A 26,606-nucleotide genomic window follows, 5' to 3' on the forward strand; every position below is an offset into this window, starting at 1 on the left:
TGTGTTTAGTGATCATATCTTTAGTTATATGTTGAATAATACTGACAAAAGGAATATCAAGTTCAATGGTCTGTGGTTTTCAAAACGGAAATATCATTTATTGGTTTTTATGGTTGAATTTTCCTTTACTGAAAGACATGGAGTTGAGGAATAGAGAAATAATTATTATGTAAACTTATAAGGCACATGATTACAATTGAGTTCCACTAATTTATATTTCTGCATTATGCTTTATGTAATTCCAGAGCATTATATTCACACAGCAGTAGTAGGAAGTACTGATTTTTTAATGTCCACCCTCTTGATAAAGCAAATTAACATCAGGAAAATTTAATTGTGTCCTTTTCTATTATTTGATTATGTGACACTCCAATGTTAAGAAATCAAGTCTAGGTCTAGGAAATTCAGACAGCTTACTTTTGATGTACAAAACATGCAAATACACACATACATACACACACAGGATTTACTCTCTCTATATATGCATGTGTGTGTGTGGGTGTGTGCATATGTATATATCCATTAGCTGCACCTGGCTTTCAGCTATTTTTGTGTTGAAATTTCCTATTATTTATTGTTTTTCCTAAGCATGAAATCCTGAGCCGTGGAATACCAGGTAATGATACAATACAGTAGTTGCACGTTTTCATTTCCACACTGTTCAGGAATCCACAGATTTAACTGAATTTTTTTCTCTCCTATAGTATTATTAAATATTTACTCAGATACTTTAGGTATAATAGCTATAGTCTGGGGAGTCTCAGTGTGTCAAAATCCTTATAATGACCCATGGGTTAAAGTGACATGAATGAGTCAGTGGAAATTGCAGCTCCATGATGATAATAAGCTTGTATGTTCATTTTGATAGTGATCCTCAGGAAACAAACTTTTCCTCTGATGTCTCCTGACTGTCCTTCCAATGTGCCTTACTTATTCAAAAATACTAATATCTGAAACATTCCACATGGCAAGAAAGGAATCAAAGAATGAGCTGTGCTCTGCTTCTTGGAGATATGCTTTATGAGAAAGTGTAGTGATGAGTAGTAGAACAAGGAAACTCTCAATGCAGATATAAAGTTTTGGAATCCTGGAGCCACAGCTTCTACTGTTTGCCATTCCTATACACGCTTCTCATAAATAATGCCAACTTTTACCATCAAAGAAATAACCACTACTTACCAAAAAGAAAGAAACAAAAAAAAACCCAGCTTTGCACAAAGAAATTTGCCAACATGTTGGTTTGGGCTCAGTTCTTCCTTTAGTTTTTTATAAACTAGCAGGAGACAATACATGTCAAACAACTGTGACATGTTGTTTATTATAACCAAATAAGTCCAAGCATATGAAAAGCCAATCATGTATAGCAAGCAGCTCACAGATTAAAACAATGATGTGGTGAATGGTCTGACAACTTTATACTACAATATACCTAGTTTGCCTAAAGAGCAATTCTTCTACCATAGTCTATCGTGGATAGCAACGTAAAGGAAGAAAATGTTTCTGCTGATCTTTGGCTTTAATAATTAGTACAAGATATGGATAATGGGTAGTTAGATAATTGGTAAGGAATCTCATAAAATGGTAAATGACAGAAGCTTTATAGAATTCTCTGCAGGTATGCACATATATTGCAATGCTGGAGTATCCAATTATCTGAACTGTGTATGAGTACCATCCAAAGAATCCTTATTATTGGTTTTTGTAATTTAGGTTACATATAATGCACTAACTGTAGTAATATTACCCACAGTGATATAGATATTGCCAAAGGTATTGCCAAAATCAAAACAATCCCAGCAATAAACCAAGCCTTTTGTGTGTATTTGAATCTCCAGTTTCTGTAATCCCCCCACACATAAGGAAACCACAACCACTATGACAATCACTATGGACACCAGGCAGATGACCACTGCTAAAGGTCAAACCCACTGTCTCCAGTTCCTCCAGGTACAAATGCAAAACTTGTTTTCAACCAAATGGGCTCTGAGTAGCAATTGAAAAGAGCTTGAAGGAGACTGTAATGGGAAGCCTGTCCTTTGTTTTGTCAACTCGCATACTATGTAGAAAGAGCTGTTGGGCAATCTTACCAACGGCTTGAGCCACCTCCTTGGCCAGAACTGTGTTTGTGCTCCTGCTGCTACTGTTACAATTGAGGTCACTCAGGGTGCTACTCTTTGCACCCCAGTTCTGCCCCTCAGCTACCTACCTGCTCACTGTTTTCTTTGGGGACTGAGTTTCCACCCTCCAGTGTCTCTTCACCCAATTTTGCTTGTAGATAAGGCCCCAGAATTTCCTCACTCATTTCCATGGAACGTCCCCTATGATGGAGGGACTTTCAATTTAGTGTTTTTATTAATGAATGCATTAGATTACAACTCAAAAGAAATCCTGTATTATTATCTCAACTGTCCTAAGAAGTGAGTTCTACAAGTTTCCATGAATGAACTTGACACTTAATCCCAAGGATACTTTACATACATTCATCATGAATGAATGCCTACATTATGAGTTCTGAGAGGTTCTGAAGTGCCTACCTACCTCCAAATATCTCTTATATCAGATTGCTAAAAGCTAAAATCAGTACATTAGGACTACTGCTTTGGACAGCATGTCTTTAGAAAGCCTAATATTAGTACTCAATTTTATTTGGTAAATACATTAAGAGTACAGAGTTGCAAAGAAAATTGGGGAAAAAAACTTATTCTAGAAAGTTTGGAAGCAAATGGTGTTGATGCTAAGGTGAAACCAGACATCCTCTGCATGAGAATGGGGCACTGGATTACCAAGTAGCTGAAAAGGTAGTTTCTATGGGTAAAAGTAAGCCAGAAAATTTCAAAGGAAAACTAGTGTAGTTTAATGCTCAGGGATGACAAATAGCATAAGAAAATTACTAGAGGGAAGTGGTTGGGTAAAAGCAAACTTTATTTGCTTCATACTTTTGCTTCAGATTGGCCGTGCCTACCACTACTCCTCACCCCAGTCTTTTGGGTATAAAGACAATTACACTTGAATTTGTTTAGAAGAGCAAAACAATCAGTAGCACTGTTTAGCTGTGCTATTCTTTTGAACTAATCTTCTCTCAGGGTAGGGAATAAAATAATTGGAAGAAGCAGCAATCTATGTGAGCAAGCATTCTCTGCAGGAGACAACACAGGAAAAGGCTTGGAGAGGAGTTTCCCAAGACTAGAGGAGGAATCACAGAGTTCACATGAAATGTCTTTCTTCTGAAGTGCTCAAAAGACTGTGTAAATGCAAAATAACTTAGAGGATGGCTATCATGGTGTCCTCAGGGTCTTGATTATGAGGTGGATACATTTTGTCTGGTTTTGCCTTGTACTGAATTCCTTACTAGAATAGATGGTCAGATATCCAGGCTCCTCCATATTGTTAAGGTGCCTCTATACATAAGTAATAAAAATTGTATATGAATGCCAAAGGATGTGATTTCATTATATCTTTAAAGTCTCATCATGTACTTGAAGTTCATACTGTTTTATTGGTTTCCTTTCCAATTTTTCCCTTGGGTTAAAGACAAAGTCTAATAATGAAAAATAATTAAATTTCCTTCAGTTGAGAATGTCAATGTAGTAGGTATTCAGAATATCAATGGGTTTTCTAAAGGGAAGAAATTAAATATGGAACTTTTAGTAAGACAAATATTACTATATATTAAATCTGGACTACAATTTAGATGCTACTCCTGAGCTCTTAACGGTACTTAACATGGCAATTTTTCTACAGCATCAAGTAATGTGACTGGAGGCAAGGTGGAATAAATATAAAACCTTTTAGCCAATTGAAAGATATATCAACACAGTGACATTTTTAGTTTCAATTTTTATGATTGCATGTGTGTACATGTGATTGTATGTCTGTGATGTAAATCATCCTTGCTTCACTACCGGCTTTGAAATTATTAGGTTGCCGTCCTTAACTCTCAATCCTCAGTAGAGGAAATTTTGCTGTAGGGCAGATTACCAATATAGCACTCCATCAACTAGCACTGTTTGCTATCTCCATAGAGATATGCCATTACCTAGAAATCTCCAAAAAGCCATAGCTAAAACAGTCCAAGGTATGGATATGAAAGGAGATTAGCCAAATTTTAAAGTATTTTTTCAGACACCCCTCTCTGGGAAGTTGGTTCTGTTATTACCATTGTAATAACCGGGGCAAATATACCTATGCTTTCAAAAACTAGTGTGTAATCTTTAGTTTACATGATGAATTATCGCCTTTACCCAGATACTCTCTTTCCCTTCTCACGAAATCTGATAGGAATAAGAAACACCATATTCTATTATTTTATAGTGAGAAGCATTTCTTAAGTAAGCTGACAAAATGATGAAATTCTTCGCTAACAGAGTAAGATATTTCTGGCAGACTCTGATAGTGGTGAAATAAAACAAATTGAATCAATCTATTCAGTTTGGTATGGTAATAGATATATTTTATCTTTATTTATAGTATAGTAGTAGATATATTTTCATCTTAATCCATTTATATAAATATTGGTAAACTTATGTAGGTAAACATTTATTGAGTACATAATCTGTGCCAGGCACTGTTGTAGATTATGTATGGGAATCATTAACCTGAATATGTTTACTAGAACATTCTATTATTAATAATGTCAGAGAAAATAGGATACGGTATAAAGTCTTGACTCTAACAGTATTTAGAACATGTAAGTTTATGTATACTAAATTACTTTATATTTAAGATCACCAAACACGTCTTTATTGCCAAAGTCAATGAGTGATTTTCAGTATAATCTGCTTGAGCACCGTGATGTATAATTGTTATGGTACTTTATTTCCTGGCTCCTAGATATGTCAGTCTCTCGCCTTTCTAAGGTATATTTAGGCAAAACAGACCACCCCAAAGCCATTCATCACAAGTAATTTAAAGTTTATGAAAAGCAAGGTGAATTTTCTTACCTAGATGTGGGTACCACTAGCAAGAGAGTTCTTTGGTGGTGTACAGGAAAGCAAAGAAGAGAGACAGTTTTAGCAGCATCTGAAGTACGAATAAAGAACAGGAACCTGTTAGTGGCAGTTTCAAATAATTCTAGAAGAAGACTAATTCTGGTGGTGGAGTATGTGTGTTGGGGGAGTTGGTTGGCTGGTGAAGAAAATGCAGAGTGATAGGTGGTGACTTGGTGACTTGAGTGCAGGTTTTTGGAAATCAACTGAAGTGACAGCAGTTGAATGTCAATTGATTTTTTATTCCGTTTTTAAAAAGGTTTAGCCAAATGTTATTTTGTCAGGAGTTGAGTTGATTCAATTTCTGCACATAGGGTTGACAACCACTTATTCTTTATTTGACTTCAGTGACTTATATCTTTCCTGATTTCACCACAACAGTCCCCTCTCCTGCCTCCATCAACATTCAGTTTGTTTCTCTTTTCCAGACCCTTTCTCGTTATGACGTTTTCCTGTGTTCCATCCTTAGATTTCTTCTAACACCATATATTATTAGTGCTCCAGGGTTGTGTGTGTATGTGTGTGTGTGTCTTTGTGTGTGTGAGAGAGATCAGTAACTTCTGGGAAGCTATTCCAGTATATATGGACTATAGTCCCAAGTCAAATCAGACAGTCCAAATTATTTCTTAGGTACAAGGAGGAGTGTCATGTCTCTTCCACTTGAGATATTATTATCATTATTTTTGAGACAGGATCTCACTCTGTCACCCAGGCTGGAATGCAGTGACACGATCATGGCTCATTGCAACCTTGACATCCAGCTCAAGTAATCCTCCTACCTCAGTGTCCCAAGTAATTGGGACTACTTCCAAGTAGTTCGAATGCGTGCCACGATGCCCACCTATTTTTTTAAAAAAAGTTTTTGTAGAGATGAGGGTCTCCTATGTTGCCCAGGCTTGTCTCTATATACTGGGCTCAAGCAATCCTTCCACCTCAGCCTCCCAAACTGTTGGGATTACAGGGATGAGCCATGGCTCCTAGTCAAGAACTATTGTTTTGTACACTCTTCATGCATGATCTCAGTCACTCTCAAGGAATATTAAATTTATGTCTGTATCTATCTACAATTATATCTGTATCTGTATCTCTATATCTTTTACCCATTTGTGTCTCAATTTCCTCGTATATAAAATGTGTGTAGTGTCTATATCAAAGGGTTTTATCAGTGTTTACTAAAAAAATATTTCATATATTCTGAACTTAGAATTGTGCCTGGCATATGCAAAGTGCTTATCAATATTACTGCTTATTATTATTATATCATTGCTTTTTAATTTATTTGTTTAACTCTGTCAACAAACCTACATGCATTGCCTACTTACCATATGCCAAATATTGCCATCCAGAATCTCTCTTCTGGGCTTCTGACTATATAATCTGACTGCCATAAAGCTTTCATGCCACCGTGACACCTCACATTCAACATTAAACTCTGTATGCTGCTTCCCAAAGCTGATTTTCTTCCTCTAATGATCACCACATATCATATCCAATCAGTCACTGTGTTGTGCCAATTTTGTTTCTGAAATACCTCCCAAATCCACTTTCTCTTCATCTTAATACCTTTATTCTACATGAATGTTCTGTCATCTCCAACATGAATAAATTCAGCAGAATCTGTATCTCTGCATTTATTCTCTAACATCTTATTCCTCCCTCTATAAAGTAAAAATCAACTTTCTAAAAGGCAAATCTAACTGAGGTTTACTTAATAACTTTCAATTGCACCTCAATGCCCAAGTGACAAACTCCTCATAATCAATATTGAGTGGGATCTAAAGTCAATTTGCCTCTCCAGATTTATCTCTTCACTGCCAGTTCTTTAGCCATATTAATTACTTTTAGTTCTTCAAAAAAATAAAAAAAGAAAACAAAAACACATATACATACAGCTCCTTGCAAATCATACTTTTACCCAGAATCTGCTTATCTTAGAATTTCTATGGGTATTATTCAATGAGAAAACTATTTCTGAACTCCACAATCTAAGTTATTGTGATCTGTCTATATATTTCACTTGAATAGCACTAATAACTCTACATTGAAATCGCTGATCATCAATCATGTCCTTACTGATAGTAAGCCCTGTGAAATGTAGAATTTGTCTTTGTATGTATGTGAATTTCCAGAAGCATGTATAGCAATTATACCACTTGGTCTTAAAGGGCCTTCAATAAATACTTGATAAATGAATGAATGATCCCAACATTTCTAATCTATAGTGGTTGTATATACTTTGGCACTACAGAAATTTCAAAAACAATTGAACAAAAATTTTATTTTTATTTGGATCTAATTAACATTTTAAAAATATATACAACTTATTTTCATTAATTTATTATAGAAGTCTTTTAATTTAATATTTCAACATATTGAAGTTAAAACTTTGAAATACAATTTTAACTATAAAAGATAAAACCTAACCTGAAATAGTTATGACTGACAGTATAAATGCTTATAGATTTTTGATTAAAATATTGAATCATGTCATTTGTTAACATTCCAAAGAATCAAAAGTCGTATGAGTGAACACAAATAGTGGGTAACTGCCAGCAATAATTTTTTATAACTTCTAAACTGATGAAATAATATATTTAATAGGACTGACTAAGAGGGAAAAATAAGTGTTCACTTTATATTGTTTGAATTTGTTTTATTTTTTAAAACTCAACTTCTTTAGGTTTATTTCATTTTATATCTGAGACATTGCACTATTGCATAATACTTTTTTAACCATAAATAATACACCATCTTCTTTTCTAATATGAAAATTTCTTAAGGAACTTTGCATATTATTTATTTATAATTAAGTAATAAACTTGTAATAGAGTCAGTATTAATTTTAAATTAGATCAGCAGCATATTATAGTTTCAACTATTTAATATGATACAATGTAATAATTGGGAATACATCTCTGCAGGTAATCCTTGTTCCATTCTTACCATTACAAACTACAACCAAGAGAAGTAGTTTAACTCACTTAGACTTTTCTTTCCTCATTGGTAAGATGGGGATAATAGTCATTTATGCATCATAGAATTGCTATAAAAATTAAGTGAGAGAATACATACAAAAAAACTAGTTTTTTGTTAAATAAATTATAGAAATTTATAACTGGTTGTGAAAGATATTCATTAAGTAAATAATTCCAGATTGCATCATGGGTTGATGGATTAAAACTCATTAATGTGAAATTTGGAGTAGACATTAAACTTTTTTTGATTTAAAGTGTGATTGCAAATGAGATCTTATTGGTCTTTATGATTTTAATAATCTAAAAGAGTTCACACAGAGCTGAATAATTCCTACCAAGTCCGTAATGTTATATGGTGTTATTTTGAAGATCATTTTACTATTACCTTGAGTCTCTGATTCTAAAAATGATGAAAAAGATGCCAGATCTGAGATACTCTGTAGTACCTTTCTGATTTGTAAATTATATATTATTAAATGTATTTCATTATATAGGGATTTATTCAATAGTAAAATGACTGAATATTTTTCTATGCATTTTAAAGTGAAAATGAAAATTACATTACTTGGCGTGAATAAGAAACTTAAAAGTCTAAATGTTATATCTTCTACTAATAATGTAGGTTTCATGAATTTTTGAAAAAGTCCCAATTATCAGATTAAAAATGTTTTTGTAGAAAATTATATATTAGTATCCATGGTTTTCTGGCAAAACTTTTAAATCTGCAATATTTTTCCCATTCATATTTTCAGACCTGTAGCAGCTCTTAGAAATCCCAAGGGTTTTATAAATATAAAAGTTGCCAATTTGTAATTTGTGAGAATGTGGTTTTTCTGGATTTTTTTTTTTTTGAGACGGAGTTTTGCTCTTGTTACCCAGGCTGGAGTTCAATGGCACAATCTCTGCTCACTGCAACATCTGTCTCCTGGGTTCAAGCAATTTTCCTGCCTCAGCCTCCTGAGTAGCTGGGATTACAGGCACGCGCCATCATGCCCAGATAATGTTTTGTATTTTTAGTAGAGACGGGGTTTCACCATGTTGATCAGGATGGTCTTGATCTCCTGACCTCGTGATCCACCCACCTTGGCCTCCCAAAGTGCTGGGATTACAGGTGTGAGCCACCGTGCCCGGCCCTGGATATTTTTATAATAATATTTTTAGGTATAATCAAAGTTATACCTAAACTTTCAAAAATCAGCTAAAATTAGAATATGACTCTTTCTCAAGAAAACTACAATCATTTGATACAAAAATATTTAAATATTATAAGAGATGCAAATATAATAAAAACTTACGCAACACTGAAAATGAGTAACTTTGTATTAGAATAGACTCCAACTTCCAGTTTGTAAAGCCATCACTAAGTTAAACTTATTTTTTTAAATAATTTCAACTTTTATTTTAGATGAAATGGTACATGTGCATGTTTATTACATGGGTATATTGTCTGATACTGAGGTTTGGGTAAAAATGTTCTAAGCACCTATAAGTTACAAGATGCTTTTTTGTTCTTGTGTTAATTTGTCTAGGATAATGACCTCCAACTGCATTCATGTTACTGAAAGAAAACAATTTTTTATCCTCAAACTTTACTGAAGTTGCATAACAGTTCTAGGAGTCTTTTGGCAGAGTCTACAGAGTTTTCTAGGTATAGAATTACATCCTCTGTGATGAGAGATAGTTTGATTTTCTTTCTATTTGGATACCCTTTATTTCTTGCTCTTGAATGATTGCTCTGCCTGGAACTTTTAGTATTATGTTGAATAGGAGTAGTGAAGAGAGGACACTCTTGTTTAGTTCCAGTTCAAGGAGATTGGTTTCATCTTTTACCTGTTAAGTATGATATTGGCTGTGAGTTTGTCATAGAGGACTTTTATTATTTTGAGGTATGTTTTCTTGATGCCTAGACTGTTGAGGAATTTTGTACATGAAGGGATATTGGATTTTATCAAAGGCCTTTTCTGTATCTATTGAGATGGTCACATTTTTTAAATTTTACTTTAGGTGCATACTATATGTCATTTCTCCCCATTTTATCCCTCCCCATCCTTCCCACCCCCCGCCGTCTCTCCCCTACCCCCCACAACTGCCCCCAGTGTGTGATGCTCCTCTCCCTAAGTCCACATGTTCTCATTGTTCAACACTCACCTATGAGTGAGAAAATGCCATTCTGTTCCTGTGTCAGTTTTCTGAGAATGATGGTTTCCAGATTCATCCAAGTCCCTACAAAGGACACAAACTCATCATTTTTTATGGTTGCATAGTATTCCATGGTGTATATGTACCACATTTTCTTTGTCCAGTCTATCATTGATGGGCATCTGGGTTGGTTCCAGGTCTTTGCTATTGTACACAGGGCTGCAATGAACACACGTGTGCATGTTATCTTTATAGTAGAGCAATTTATAGTTCTTTGGGTATATACCCAGTAATGGAATTGCTGGGTCAAATGGAATTTCTATTTCTAAATTTTTGAGAAATTGCCACGCTGTCTTCCACAATGGTTGAACGAATTTACACTCCCACCAAATGTGTAAGTCCCACCTATTTCTCCACATCCTCTCCAGCATCTGTTGTCTCCTGATTTTTTAATGATCACCATTCTAACTGGCGTGAGAGGGTATCTCAATGGGGTTTTAATTTGCATTTCTCTAATGATCAGTGATGATGAGCATTTTTTTATATGTTTGTTGGCCTCATATATGTCTTCTTTTGAAAAGTGTCTGTTCATACCTTTGCCCACTTTTAAATGGGGTTGTTTATTTTTTTCTTGTATCTCTGTTTTAGTTCTTTGTAGATTCTGGATACTAGCCCTTTGTCAGATGGGTAGCTTGCAAAAATTTTTTTCCCATTCTGTTGGTTACCAGTTCGCTCTAATGATGGTTTCTTTTGCTGTACAGAAGCTCTGAATTTTAGTTAGATCCCATTTGTCTATCTTGGCTTTTATTGCCATTGCTTTTGGTGTTTTAGTCATGAAGTCCTTGCCTATACCTATGTCCTTGATGGTTTTGCCCATGTTTTCTCATAGTGTTTTTATGGTGTTAGGTTTTTTGTTTAAATCTTTCATCCATCTGGAGTTAATTTTAGTGAAACATGACAGGTAGGGGTCCAGTTTCTGCTTTCTGCACATTGCTAGCCAGTTTTCCCAACACCATTTATTAAACAAGGAGTCTTTTCCCCATTGCTTGTTTTTGTCAGGTTTGTTAAAGATCAGATGGTTGTAGACATGTGGTGTTGCTTCTGGGGCCTTTGTTCTGTTCCGTTGGTCTATGTCTCTGTTTTGGCACCAGTACCATGCTGTTTTGATTACTGTGGCCTTGTAGTATAGTTTGAAGTCTGGCAGTGCGATGCCTCTGGCTTTGCTCTTTTTGCTTAGGATTGTCTTGACTGTGTGGGCTCCCTTGTGATTCCATATGAAGTTTAAAATGTTTTATTCCAGTTCTGTGAAGAAGGTCATTGGTAGCTTTATGGGGATAGTGTTGAATCTATAGATTACTTTTGCCAGCATGGCCATTTTCATGATATTAATTCTTCCTAACCATGAGAATGGAATGTTTTTCCATCTGTTTGTGTCCTCTCTTATTTCATTGAGCAGTGGTTTGCAATTATCCTTGAAGAGGTCCTTTATATCCTTTGTTAGTTGTATTCCTAGGTATTTTACTCTCTTTGTAGCAATTGTGAATGGGAGTTTGCTCTTGATTTGGCTCTCTGTCTGTTATTGTTGTATAGGAATGCTTATGATTTCTGCACATTGATTTTGTATCCTGTGACTTTGCTGAGGTTGCTTATCAGTTTGAGAATATTTTGGGCTGATATGATGGGGTCTTTAGATACACAATCAGGTCATCTGCAAATAGAGACAGTTTGACTTTCTCCTTTACTATTTGAATATGCTTTATTTCTTTTTCTTGCCTGATTGCTCTGTGTAGAACTTCCAATAGTATATTGATACTGCAGTGCTATTTTTACTTATAATCAAGAAGTAGCTTAAATATCAAATTCCAGCTGGGTGTGGTGGCTCATGCCTGTAATCCCAGCACCTGAGGTCAGGAGTTTGAGTCCAGCCTGGCCTATACAGATACAAAATTAGCCTATACAAATACAAAAATTAGCCAGGCATGGGGATGGGTGCCAGTAATCCCAGCTCCTTGGGAGGCTGAAGCAGGATAACTGCTTGAACCCAGGTGGCAGAGGTTGCAGTGAGCCAGGATCACATCAAAGCACTCCAGCTTGGATGACAGAGTGAGACTCTGTCTCAAAATAAATAAATAAATAAATAAATAAATAAATAAATAAATAAATAAAATTTTATGCACAAAGATTGTCCACACTGGGATAGGAGTACATGTCTGTATTTGGTGGAACTATTAGTTATTCTTATCAATTTTCATATCACCATTTTATATGTAACCCAAGTGAGGTTCAGAATATTGAAGAATTTTTCCTAAATAACATTCCTAGTTTTATCATGAAATTTTTATCAACATTAACAATGTGTGTATTTTCAGCATATGACAGGAAATATTCTCTGCTATTGTCTGAATAAAATAATGGCTCTTTAAATTGTGAGGCCAAATTTTAAAACCTTTCAGATGAATTGGCTTAAAGTGTTTTTTGCATTTATATGTTCTATGTCTATTTGCAACAGAACTACAGGAGAAATAGTTTGCTGTGTAGACAAAAGACCTACTAGAGTTGGTAAAACAATGTGATCAATACAGAATAAGTGCTAGAGCACATCACACTAGGATGAATACTAGATTCAGAGTCTGGAGCTTTGTGTTTAGCTCCATTTCTAATTCTAGCTATGTAGTTGGTTTTTGTTCTGTTTTGTTTTGTTTTCCTTTTAGACACTCAATTTTTGATCTGCTAACAGATTGTATTTGAGCGAAATGATCACTGAAGAAGGTCATTTTAATAGTACTATTTGATGAGAATAAACCTGCCTTTTTGAGTAATCCTAAAGTTAATACCGTGTTATTCTTATGCAATAAGCATCTTGAATATTTTAACAGTAACAAATGCATGACTGAATTCTCTAGGTAGTGCTCCCTGAAAATGTATGGCCTTCTGGGACAAGATTTCTTCAGAATCATGTTCAATAGGAAGGTATGATGCTTATAGAACTTCTAAGAAATATAAAATGTGAAGAGGCAAGACAGAAAAGAGAAACAGGAAGAGTGCCAAGGTCATAACATGATTTGAATATGAAAGCAAACTTATGTGACAGGCCATGAAAGTCAGTCATCAAGGTAGTAAGAAGTGAGGTAAAGAGCTCTAAAGCTGAAACTATTTAGGCAACTGAGATACCATTTACCCAAGTGCATTTTCTGAAGAGTGCTATGCTAGTTTGGAAGAGCCAATACGATCTAGGAGTCAGTCATATTGCTCTCTTTGGAGCATTCTCAGCTACAAGACCCAAAGCCCTTCTTTGCTTTCATCATGTGATACTCTTCAAATAACCAGCCTATGTAATGGTAAGTAATAAAATATGCAGTCCTGTGCCTCTGGACATTATTACAATAAAACAGAAGGTGATACTAATAGCTATAAACCCCTAAAGAAAATATTTTCAATGGATAATAAAATTATACATTTTCATAGTCTCCCAATTATCCAAAGCTGCATGTGGACATTTTTGGAAGGCATTCTGGTGGCTTCTATTCATTAAGCATATCTGGCTTGTAGGAAATTGTGTTTTCTTGTTGTGGCACACCAGTTTTTAAATTTGTTTTCAAATTAAGACATTGGGAAGGTAAGTAATAATGTTTGGCTGGAATAGTTTTATACTAAAGAAATTTATGCTATTATTTCTACTTTATTGACAGAGCTTTCAGAAAAAACACATCAGAATTAGAAATATTAATGTTAGAATTAGAAATATTATTAATATTTCTAGTTCTCTAAGATAAATGAAAGGAAATATTATACAAATATTATAAATAATACAGTGTATATATTAAATTACTGAATCACGGAGAAATCAAAGATTTGGAAGACAAACCATTTAAGTATTTTAGGGACAATGAGCAAAAACGCAAAGAATTTTCAGGCTGCAGATTACCAAAATCTCATTTTACTACAGCATATCCTCACCAAAACAGATTGGATTAGCTTTCAAGACTCTAATGAAGATAATTTTGTCAAGGTCATTAGCTGCTCAATAGTGTTTTATAAGAGCTGTAAAAGAATTGCACCTGGATTCTCTCATAATTGTTTGTATATCAGGAGAAGGGAAATGGTGTGCAGATTGGTTAGCAATTGTATTAAAATACTAATCACAGCACTTGAAAATGTTTTTGCGTCATAATACCAGGCAGAAAACAGGTTCAGAGTCATCTGTTATAAATTCTAGTTTCACAACAGGCACAGATGCATCAATTTGTGCCTAATTATACTCTTCCACTTGAGATATAAAATACTTCATGGTTTATATAATAAAAACTCATTAAAACAGTTAAGATACAATTTTATAACTCTTTCTGCCAGGGCTAATGTTAGCATAGGTGCTAACTGCTCTGACAGGCCTTTGGGGCCCATATTTACCAAAGTGCCGTCCTTTATGGCTTCCCTAGATTCTGTAGTCACAATTACCTCCTGACAAATTTCTATTGGAAACCCATTTTTTATACTTGAGAATTAATTTGGATAGTTGTAATGAGAAATAAGAATGATTATTTTAGATTCCTAGTTTACATAAAAAAGATAAAATATGACACTATTTACAAAAATTCTAAAGCTGTAGTTAAATTCAATATCACATTCATCATCAAACCCAGCCAATCAGAAGCTTTCAAATATTGATATAATTGACTTTAATTTAGTCATTTGTCATTTTTCATTTCATATTCTTAAATGCAATTTGATTAATCAAATGCCTATTAGGTACAAGGTTCTCTGATAGAGTTAAAGTTGAATAAGATACAGGCTTTGCCCTCCTCTCATCTGTGGGACTTCATAATAAATAGAAGAGGCAGATAAGTACTGAGCAACTAATACAAGGCAGAATATAATAAAGATTATAATGTAGTTCAAGTAAAGTGTAACAAGTGGACATAATGGGAAATGTAAACAGGAATGAAGAAAGGCTGCACTGGGGAGATTGCACTTGAATAGGTCTTTAAGGTGTACATAAAACCTCAACATATGGAATTTGGAAAGAAGAAAAAGAGTTCAACGTCAGTAAAAATACAGATGTAGAAGACACAGAACACGTATGTCATAGTGTGGTTGAAGTATCAGCATGTACTAGGAAAATATGGCTAGATAGATAATCTGTTGCCAGATGCTAAGAGTCAGGCTGAAAATTTTGGATTTTATTTTGCATACAAGGCATAATTGAAAGGTTTTTTTGAAGAGAGTAACAAGTTGGCATTTCCTTTGTTGGCAATGAAGAGATGTATTGAAGAAGAGACTAGAGATGAGGAGACCTGTTAAGTGGCTATTTAAAGACAGGTTTAAATTAAATGAATGTAAAATAGCATCTTGGATTAAGACACACTATCTTCCTTATAGGCTTGAAAATAATCATCAAGCAATATTGTCATGTTCATTTGTGTTCATGCTTTGCATCATATTATAGTATGCATGAGGATTAAAATCATAAAAACCTTAGAAAGATCTGAAATAGGTCATTAGAAACATGTGAATAACCATCTCCAGTACCTCGAAATTTGACTGTATTTGGAGATAAGTTACTTAAAGAGGCAATTAAGTTAAAATGAGATTATTATGTTGAGTCCTAATCAAATAAGCCTGGGATCTTATAAGAGGAGGGTATTTTAACATAGGCACATACAGAGGGGGGAAAAAAAATTAAAGACACAGACAAAAGACCATCTACAAGTCACGGATAAATGTGTTGATCTGATCTTTCTTTCATAGCCGTTTGAAGGCACCAATCCTACCGACCCCTTGATCTTGGACTTCTAGCATCCAGAATCATGAGAAAGTATATTTCTGTTGTTTAAGTAACCCAGTCTCTGCTACTTGGTTAGACATGACCTAGCAAACTAATGAAAGTTTGCTGTGGTTAATTCAGATAAGGTGACCTCAATTAACAGTTTCTACATGTCTATAATAACAAAAAATATGGCCAGAAATCTGTGTCAATAACCATAACAAAAAATGAACACAAATGAACATTACACCATGTTGGTTGTCATGCATTTCATCCAAAACCATGGATATATTATGAAAATACAGCTATAAGTCACTTAAAGATAGGAATACGTCGTGAGACAAATGTAAGTAGTCAATTTTGCTGCTGTGAGAACACTATAGAGTGTACTCACGCAAACCTAAGTATAATAGCGTACAACATACCTAGGCTATGTCATATATCCTATAGTTCCAAGACTACAAACCTGTACTATATATCACTGTACTGATTACTGTGGGCAATTGTAACACAATGGCAAGATTTTGTGTATCTAAACATAGAAAAGATACAGTAAAAATACAGTATGAAGGATAAAAAGTGGTACAGTTATATAGGGCACTTATGAATGAAGTTTGGAGGACTGGAAGTTGCTCTGGATGAGTCAGTAAATGGTGAGTGAATGTGAAGGCCTAGAATATAAGTTTACAGGTGTAAATGCCTTTAGACTTGATAAAAAACTGTATGCTGGCCAGGCACAGTGGCTCATACCTGTAATCCCAGCACTTTGGGAGGCAAAGGTGTGTGGATCATGGGGTCAGGAGTTCAAGACCAGCCTGTCCAACATGGTGAAACCCAGTCTGTACAAAAATACAAAAAAAAAAAAAATTACCTGGGTGTCGTGGCAGGTGCCTGTAATTTCAGCTACTTGGGAGGCTGAGGCAGAGAATTCTTTGAACCCAGGAGGTGGAGGTTGCAGTGAGGCGAGATCTGACCACTGCACTCCAGCCTGGGCAGCAGAGCAAGACTCCATCTCAAAAAATAAAACAAAACAAAACAAAATAAAATAAAAACTGCTTGCTTAGGCTACATCACATTTATTTAAAAATATTTGTTTTTCCTTATTAATAAACTAAACTTAGCTTACTGTAACTTTTTAACTTTATAAATTTTTAATTTTTTTAACTTTTGGCTCATTTAATAACACTTAGCTTAAAACACAAACACATGATATAGCTGTCAATATATTTTATTTTTATCCTTATTCTCGAAGTCTTTTGCCATCTTAAATTTTTTTTGCTGTTTTAACTTTTTTGTTAAAAAAAGACACAAACATGATCCCAGACCTAAACAGTGTCAGGATTGTCAACATTACGGTCTTCCACTGCCATATCTTGTCCCACCAAATGGTCTTCAGGGTCAATCCACATATGGAGCTGTCATCGCCCATGATAACAATGCTTCTTCTGTAATACCTCCTAAAGGACCTGTCTGAAGCTGTTCTGCAGTTAACACTTTATGTGTATAACAGAACACTCCAAAATAACAATTTAAAATGGAGTAAATACAACCAGTAATATAGCCATTTATTATCATTATCAAGTATTATGAACTCTGTGTAATTGTATGTGGTATACTTGTGTATAACTGGCAGCACAGTAAGTTTGTTACACCATCATCACCACTAATCTGAGTAATGTATTTTACTATGATGTTATGACAGCTGTAAAGTCACTAGGCCACAGGAATTTTTCAGCTCCATTATAATCTTATGGGACCACTGTTGTAAATGCATTTCATCATTGAACAATACATCATTAAATGCCACATGACTGCATACAATAGTGTGGGATTCTTAGTATAGGAATGCATACAATTATCCTTGAAACCTGGCTTAATAAAAGAATTTTTAAAAAGGCAATAATACAAATGTAACAATTTTTACAAATTAACTGTTCTGAAATTAGAATATAGATCTTTAATCTTTTCTGAAAACCTCCATTCTCTTCAATCTATATAAATTACTATAGTACATGCCAGATGAGCATTCTTAAACCAGAGTTATGATCATATTTATTCTGTGCTCCATATCTTTCACATTTCATCCACTGCTTCCCTTACTAGGTATTTAACATGCTAGAGTTGAACTCAAGGCTTTCACTTATTTCCAGGGTGGAGTATTTTTTGTCTATCATTCTTCTTCCCATCCCAAGATATTGGTCAGATTTTTAATAGTAGACTACAGCCTGGTCATCTCACCTTAGTTTTAATTGTTCAGCAGCCCGTTCTAATGCGTTGGTTTTCTGTTTTAGGACTGACTCCTGTACTTCCTGTTCCTTTTCCACAGATCTTGTCCTGTTAGACTTAGCCCGGATCTGGGTAGATATGGTAAACAAAAATGTTGATAGCATTTCTGGCTGCTACCATTTTATCGGATTAAATTATTCCTTTCTTGTTTCAAACTTTTTGTGACATATACTGTTGTCAGTCTCTTTTGAATTAAGATTATAGAACTTCTTCAGATGCTGTTCCTGGAACATCTATGTAGTTAGTCTAAATCAGAATCTCTCTTATTCAAGTCCACCTTGAAAAGAAAAATTCTGTTCCTACCTAGAAAGCTTGGTTTTGCTAAAGACTCATTTTGCTTCATGTCTAAACCAGCCTAGGTTTAAATTCAGATTCCGAATTGTCTGAGGTCAATGGTGCCTTGTTCTTTCATTGAACAGAAATGATATATTTATAGTGAGGCACATATATTTTCATTGGTTTATGATGTCAAAAATAGATAAGGACTTTTGAATGGCAAACAACAGAAATATAACCTAGTTAGTATGAGAATAATATGGTTGAGATATTTAATGACAGCATTTTTATTTTTGGTGACACCTATTTCCTAGTTGTTCTGTAGTACCTACACCCAATGAAGCAATAACAAAATATATTTGAACACAAAGCAGTCTATTTATTAATTCATTTTTTTGCTGGGTGTCTCAAGAGAGGGTTGGATTTTTGTTTTTGTTTCTGTTTTGAGGTTTGTGAGTGTGCATGAGTATTGTTTACAGATTTTAATTTTTAGATTTTTTTATTTTTTAGCTTTTATTTTATGTTCGTGGTACATGTGCTGGTTTGTTATATAGGGAAATTGAATGTCACGAGGGTTTTGTGTTCACACTATTTCATCACCCAATTAATATGCAGAATTTTTCAAACCTCATGCTCCTTCAACCTTCCACATTCAAGTAAGCCCAGGTGTCTGCTGTTTACTTGTTTGCGTCGATGTTTATTCAAGGTTTAGCTCCCGCATGTAAATGAGAACATGCAGTATTTGGTTTTTCATTTCTGCATTAGTTCACTTAGAATAATGGCCTCCAGCTCCATTAATATTTCTTCAAAACACATGATCTCATTTATTTTTTGGCTACATAGTATTCCATAGTATGTATGTATCACATTTTCTTTATCCAGTCTACCATTCATGGGCATTTGAGTTGATTCCATGTCTTTGCAATTGTGAATGGTGCTTCAATGAACATATCCATGCATGTGTCTTTATGATAGAGCAATTCCTATTCTGTTTTTCTATTTTTCATATTCTTGTTGGCCGTGTGTATGTCTTCTTTTGAAAAGTGTCTGCTAATATACTTTGCCCCCTTTGTAATGGGGTCATTTAGTTTTGCTTGTTAATTTGTTGCAGTTTCTTATAGTTTCTGAATACCAGACTTCATCAGACCCATAGTTTGCAAATATTCTTTCCTATTTTATATGTTGTCTGTTTACTCTGTTGGTAGTTTCCTTTGCTGTGCAGAATCTCTTAATTCAATTAGGTCCCATTTGTCAAATTTTGGTTTCGTTGCAATTGCTTTTGGCATTTTTGTCATGAAATATTTGCCAGGATATATGTAAAGAATATTTCCTACATTTTCTTTTGGGGTTTCTATAATTTTAGGTTTTATGTTTAAATCTTTAATCTAACTTGAACTGACTTTTGTATGTGGTATAAGGAAGAAATTCAGTTTCAGTTTTCTGAATGTAGCTTGCTGATTATCCCAGCACCATTTATTGCTTTCCCCATTGCTTGTTTTTGTCAAGTTTGTCAAACATCAGATGGTTGTAGATGTGTAGCATTATTATTTGGCTCTCTATTCTATTTTACTTGTCTATGTGTCTGTTTTTGTACTAATACCATCCTGTTTTGGTTACTGTAGCCTGGTAGTTTAGTTAGAAGTTGAGTAACATGATGCCTCCAGAGTTGTTCCTTTTCCTTTGGATTGTCTTGGCTATTAGGGCTCTATTTTGGTTACATATGAATTTGAAAACTGTTTTTTCTTTCTAATTCTGTGAAGAATATCATTGGTAGAGTGATAGGGACATCATTGAATCTATAGATTGTTTTGTGAAGTGTGGCCATCTTAAGAACATTGATTCTTTTTGTCGATGAGCACAAAATGTTTTTCCATGTACTTGAATCGCCTGTGAATTTTTTGAGCAGTGTCTTTTCATTTTTCTTGTAGAAATCTTTTACCTCCCCATGAGCTGTTTTCCTAGGTATTTTAATTTTTTGTGGTTATTTTGAATGGGACAGCATTCATAATTTGACTCCCAGGATGGACGGTGTTGGCATATAGAAATGCTATCAATTTTGTACATTGATTGTGTGTCCAGAAACATTGCTGACATTATTTTCCAGATCTATGAGATTTTGGGCAGAGATTATGAGGGATTTTAGGTATAGCATTATATTGTCTGAAAGCAGAGATAGTTTGATTTCATAACTTTCTATTTGGATGTATTTTATTTATTTGTCTTGCTTGATTGCGCTGGCTAGGACTTCCAATGCTACGTTGAACAGGAGTAGTGAGAGTGGGTATCTTGATTTGCTTTTCTTCTTTAGTGAAATGTTTGTAGCTTTTGCCACTTCTGTATAATGTTGGCTATGGGTTTCTCTTAGATGGCTCTTACTATTTATTATTTTGATGTATGTTCCTTCAATGCTTAGTTTGTTGAGGGCTTTTAACATGAAGGGATGTTGAAGCTTATCAAAAGCCTTTCTGTGATTATTGAGGTGACCATATGGTTTTCTTTTTAGGTCTATTTATGTGATGAATCACACTTATTGATTTGCATATGTTGAATCACCTTTGCATCCCAGGAATAAAGCCAACTTGATCATGTTTTTGATGTGCTGTACTGGGCTTTCTAGTATTTTGTAGAGAATATTTGCATGTATGGTTATCAAGGATATTGGCCTAAATTTTTTTCTTGTGGTTGTTGTGTCTTTGTCAGGTTTTGGTATCAGAATGATACTGGCCTCATCACATTAGTTAGGGAGGAGTCCCTCCTAAATTTTTTGGAACGGTTTCAGGAGAAATGATGCCATCTCTTTTTTATAAACATGGTAAAAGTTTGCTGTGAATCTGTCTGGTCCTGTACTTTTTCTGGTTGGTAGGCTTTTTATTACTGATTCAATTTCAGAACATATTATTTGTCTGTTCAAGGATTCTACTTCTTCCTGGTTCAATCTTGGGGGATGTATAGTTTCAGAAATGTATGCATGTCTTCTAGGTTGTCTAGTATGTGTGCATAGAGGTATCTGTAGGGTCAATTGTAATGTCCCTTTTGACATTTCCAATTGTGTTTATTTGGATAATTTTTTCCTTCATTAATCTAGCTATTGTTCTATGAAGTGTGTTTATTCTTTCAAAACTGAACCAATGGTTTTTTTTTTTTTTTGCATCTCAATTTCTTTCAGCCCAGCTCTGATTTTTGCTACTTACTGTTTTCTGCCATCTTTAGGACTAGCTTTTTTCTTGTTCCTCTGCTTCCTCTAGATGTGATATTAGGTTATTAATTTCTAACTTTTGGATAGGGGTGTTTCATGCTATAAAATTCTCTCTTAACAATGCTTTAGCTGTATGCCAGAGATTCTGGTATGTGATATCTTTGTTCTCATTAGTTTCAAATAATTTTTTTCTTTCTGCCTTAATTTCATTGTTTACCCAAAAGTCATCCAGAGCAGGCTCTTTAATTTTCAGGGTATTGTATGGTTTTGAGTGATTTTCTTCATATTGATTTCTAATTTTATTGTGCTGTGGTTTGAAAGTATGTTTGTTATGACTTTAGTATTTTTAATTGCTGTAGATTGCTTTTGGGCCAATTGTGAGGCTGATTTTAGAGTATGCATCTTGTGCAGATGAGAAGAATGCATATTCTGTTGTTTTCTGATGGAGAGTTCTGTAGAAGTCTCTGAGGCTTAGTCAAGTGTGTCATGTTAAGGTCCCAAATAAATTTTTCAGTTTTCTTCTTTGATGATCTCTCCAACACTCTTATTGTGCAGTTATCTAAGTATCTTCATAGATTGCTAAGAACCTGCTTTATGAATCTGGGTGCTCCTCTGTTAGGTGCATATATGTTTAGGGGAGTTAGTATTCTTGTTGAATTGAACTCTTTACCATTTTGTAGTACCCTTCTTTGTCTTTTTTGATATTCATTGGCTTACCATTTGTTTTGTCTGAAATTAGGATTGCAAGCCCTTTTTTTCTGATTTCAATTTGCTTGGCAGATTTTTCTCCATCCCATTATTTTGAGCCTATTAGTGTCACTGATGTGAAATGGGTCTCTTGAAGATAGCATGACATTGGGTCTAGTTTCTTTATTCAGCTTGCCACTCTGTGCCTTTTAAATAAGGCATTTAGCCCACTTACATTCAAGGGTAGTATTTATATGTGTGTATTTGATCCTGACATTGTGTTGGTAGCTGTTAGTTACGCTGGATTGCTTATGTAGTTACTTTTTAGTATCAGTGGTCTGTGTACTTACGTGTGTTTTTGTAGTAGCTGGTAATTGTCTTTTCATATTTAGCACTGTTTTCTGAATCTCTTATAAGACAGGTCTGGTGGTAATTACTTACATTTGCTTCTCTGTAAATAAGGTTATTTCTTCTTTACTTTTGAAGCTCAGATTGGCTGGATATAAAATTCTCAGTTGGGATTTCTTTTCTTTAAAAATGCTGAATATATCTCCACAGTCTTTTCTAGCTTGTAGGTTTTCTGCAGAAAGTTCCACTGTTATCCTGATGGGGTTTTGCTTGTAGATTATCTTCCCCTTTTTTAACATCTTTTTTTTTTTTTCAGTTCAACTTTGGACAATCTGAAGGCTATGTGTCCTGGGATGGTTGTCTTGTATATTACACAGGTGTTCTCTGCATTTCTGAATTTGAATATTGGCCTCTCTACCAAGGTTGGGGACATTTTCATTGACAATATCCTCAAGTATATTTTCCAAATTGTTTGAATTCTCTCCCTCTCTTTCAGGGATGAAAATGAGTCAAAGATCTGGTCTCTGCATAATCCCATATTTCTTGGAGGCTTTGTTCATTCTTCTTTGTTCTTTTTTCTTTATTTTTGTCTGACTGAGTTATTTTGGAGAACTGATCCTTGATCTCTGAGATTCTTTCCTCAGCTTTGTTAATTCTACTATTAATACTTGAGATTGTATTATAAAATACTTGAAGTGAGTTTTATAGCTCAGTTTGCAAAGTTTGTTTCTTTCTTAAAATGGCCATTTTTTCTTTCATCTCCCGTATCATTTTATTGCATTCCTCAGATGCCTTGAATTAGTTTTCTACTTTCTCCTGAATCTCAATCATCTTCATTCCTATCTATATTCTCTATTCTATTTCTGTTATTTCAGCCAATTCAGCCTGGATAATAAACATGGCTAGGGAACTAGCATGATCATTTGGAGGTTAGAAACTATGAATTTTTGAGTTGCCAGTGTTCTTGTACTAGTTCTTTCTCATCTGTGTGGGCTAACATTTCTTCGATGTTTGAAGCTGCTGTCTTTTGCAGGCGTATTTCTTTTTCTTTTATTATCTTTGATGCCTTTGGAGATTTGGTTGTGGTAAAAGGTTAATTCAGTCAACTGGCTTCATTTCTGGAAGATTTTAGGGGCCCAAGACTCAGCTCAGCACTCCTGAGCTGTGTGCACTGTTTGGGGGTATAACATTTGGCTTTGTTTTCTGGCTTCTTGAGGTTAGAAAACTGTTGCACTGGAGGATCCCAAGTGTTCCCGGTCCACTAGCCACAACACTCCAATGGGTTTTGCTGGCCAAAGTGCTTTGTTAGGGCCATGGCAGGAGGATCCATGCTTACTTGTGAGTTTCAGCAGCTGTGGCAGCACAACAGGGTCTATACATGTTGACGAGTCAGTATACTAGTGGAAGTGGGGCTGTTGTGTTTCTGCATGTGCTCGCACCAGTGCTGGCAACATCATATGGTGGCAGGGTCCTGGTGGGCATGGAGTTGCTGGCTTCCATGCATACATTTGCACTGGCAGTGGTGGCAGTACAGGGGGTTGGACCACTGACATTTGTGTTCACATTTTCACTGGCAATGGCAGTATAGCCAGGTACCTGCACATAGGCAGGGGGCAATGGGGTGCACTCATGTACATGTGCTCCCTAAGTAGTAGAGGGATGGCCATGGGTGCATCTGTGCTGGCAAAGCAGTGTGAGGGAGAATGCAGTGCAGAGAGGGTGGGAGTAGACAGGTGCAGTTCAATGGGGCCTGCTCAACTGAAATTCTCTGACAGTCAGTTGCAGTTTTATAGTGAAAGAGCTATGATTAGGGCCTCTGGGAAATACTCTGGTTGGGCAACTGAGGCTTTCTACAAGCAGATGCAGCCAGGTTGATAGATCTTGAGAGAAGCTAGCAGACAGCAGAGCACTCAGATTTGATTGTCCATGTCTCACAGGCAAGACCACCCTACTCTGTCCAGGTCTGGCAGCGATTCCAAGACTAAAGTCTCCTAGAGGAGCATCACTGGCCTTATGGGATGGGCATCCTTGGCAATGCTCCACTGCAGACATTCCCACATAAAACTCTCTTTGCTCTGCCCAGGCTGGAGTCTTCTCCTTGCCACCTCTCTAAGCAGCTCTGTCAGCTCAAGTGTCTGTGGGCTTCTGGAGTACCCTCCTGCCAGGATTCCACAGATCTGTTGTGAAAGTGGGCCACTCCTCACTTATTTAACTCATCCATTCCTAATGCATTGCTGGGCACTAGGAGTGAGTCCCAGTGATTAGTAGCTACATGCAGAGTTCCCAGTTTCCACCCCCTTTAACTCAGCATCAGCATCTTCTCTCCTTCCACTCTCAATGCCTTCCCTCTAAAGATATGCTCAGAGTAAGCCAGTCTTCCTGATATCCCAGTCTCTTGCTGACAGATGTTCTGTCTGGCTGCATCTAGTCAGCCATCTTGACCGAAAAAAAAAGTTCATTTTTCTCCTTAGTAAGAAATCTTAAACGTGAGTACTTTTGATTTTTTTAGGAGCCAGGATAAATTGAAGGAATAAAATAAATGTTTATTTCTTCCACAACTTGGCTTTTATATACTAGCAGCTATGTTTGGGAGACTCAGGTTGCATAATTTTTTCTGCATATCACAGAGTACAAGAGGAGAAAGAAATTATATGAAGAAGATATCTACTCATTAAAATTATAAAGTTCTTCTGGTGCCAGAAATGAAACCAATGGATGAAAGTGTGGATTGCACAATGGAGGTAGTTGAAAATCCGAAGAATAGACTCAGGCAAAAGGTCCTTTCCTTGCCACCAAAATATAACAAATACATTCATATGTATATAGATACCACCCAAGATAAAATAACGTGAAATAAAGGGGAAGTCGAATGAGTTAGAAGTCCCCAAAGACTTGTTTTGCTGTAAAATGAATGAGTTGTGAACTTACTGGAATCAAAATATTTTAGCTAACATATTTTTATCTTACTCTTTTAAATAAAATGGGATATTAGAGAAAAATCAAGGTCAAATTCAGAAAAAGTAAAAATATATATTTTGGTATATTTGAATTGCTATGTGTAAATTTTGCATATACTTCGTTGGCTTCAGTTAAAAAAAAAGACAAGAATTTGTTGGAAAAAACATTCAGTTGACTTACAGAATTGAGGGAATCATTAAACAACTAGGACTTGGGAAGAATGAAAACCAGTATTGTTTTTCAGAAACAAGCAATGGAAGTTTCTTTAAAAGAGACCTATTAGTGTTACAAGGTTCTAAGTATTCCCTGTCTCCACGTCTCTTCATCTTTTGAATTTCTTGAGAAAGGTGGTCTGATTGTTTTACTGTGAGTCAAGGTTCTACCCTGGGATCAATGTACTATGAAAACAGTGTGGCGATTTCTCAAGGATCTAGAAACAGAAATTCCATTTGATCCAGCAATCCCATTACTGGGCATATACCCAAAGAACTATAAATCGTTCTACTATAAAGACACATGCACACATATGTTCATTGCAGTCCTGTGTACAATAGCAAAGACCTGGAACCAACCCAAATGCCCATCAATGACAGACTGGACAAAGAAAATGTGGTACATATACACCATGGAATATTATGCAGCCATGAAAAACGATGAGTTTGTGTCCTTTGTAGGGACTTGGATGAATCTGATAACCATCATTCTCAGCAAACTGACACAAGAACAGAAAGCCAAACACCACATGTTCTCACTCATAGGGAGGCATTGAACAATGAGAACATGTGGACTCAGGGAGAGGAGCATCACACACTGGGGGCAGTTGAAGGGGTAGGAGAAAGACAGTGGGGGTGGGGAGGGATAACATGAGGAGAAATGCCAGATATAGTATGCACCTAAAGTTAAATAAATAAATAAACAAAAAATAATAAAAATTTAAAAAGAAAAAGAAATTTTTACATTCATATGGTCAGTGAGAACTATTCTCTGTCTATTGA

The 26,606-nt window shown here is 35.3% G+C and overlaps 1 pseudogene; it reads right to left on the reverse strand.

Annotated features, from left to right (window-relative positions):
• Positions 1-1,175: 1,175 nt before the first annotated feature.
• Positions 1,176-26,606, reverse strand: part of LOC100413062 (transmembrane protein 184C-like) — a 36,727-nt pseudogene continuing 11,296 nt past the window's right edge.

The sequence above is a fragment of the Callithrix jacchus genome, chromosome X, assembly GCF_049354715.1.
Source record: "Callithrix jacchus isolate 240 chromosome X, calJac240_pri, whole genome shotgun sequence".
Lineage (NCBI taxonomy): Eukaryota > Metazoa > Chordata > Mammalia > Primates > Cebidae > Callithrix > Callithrix jacchus.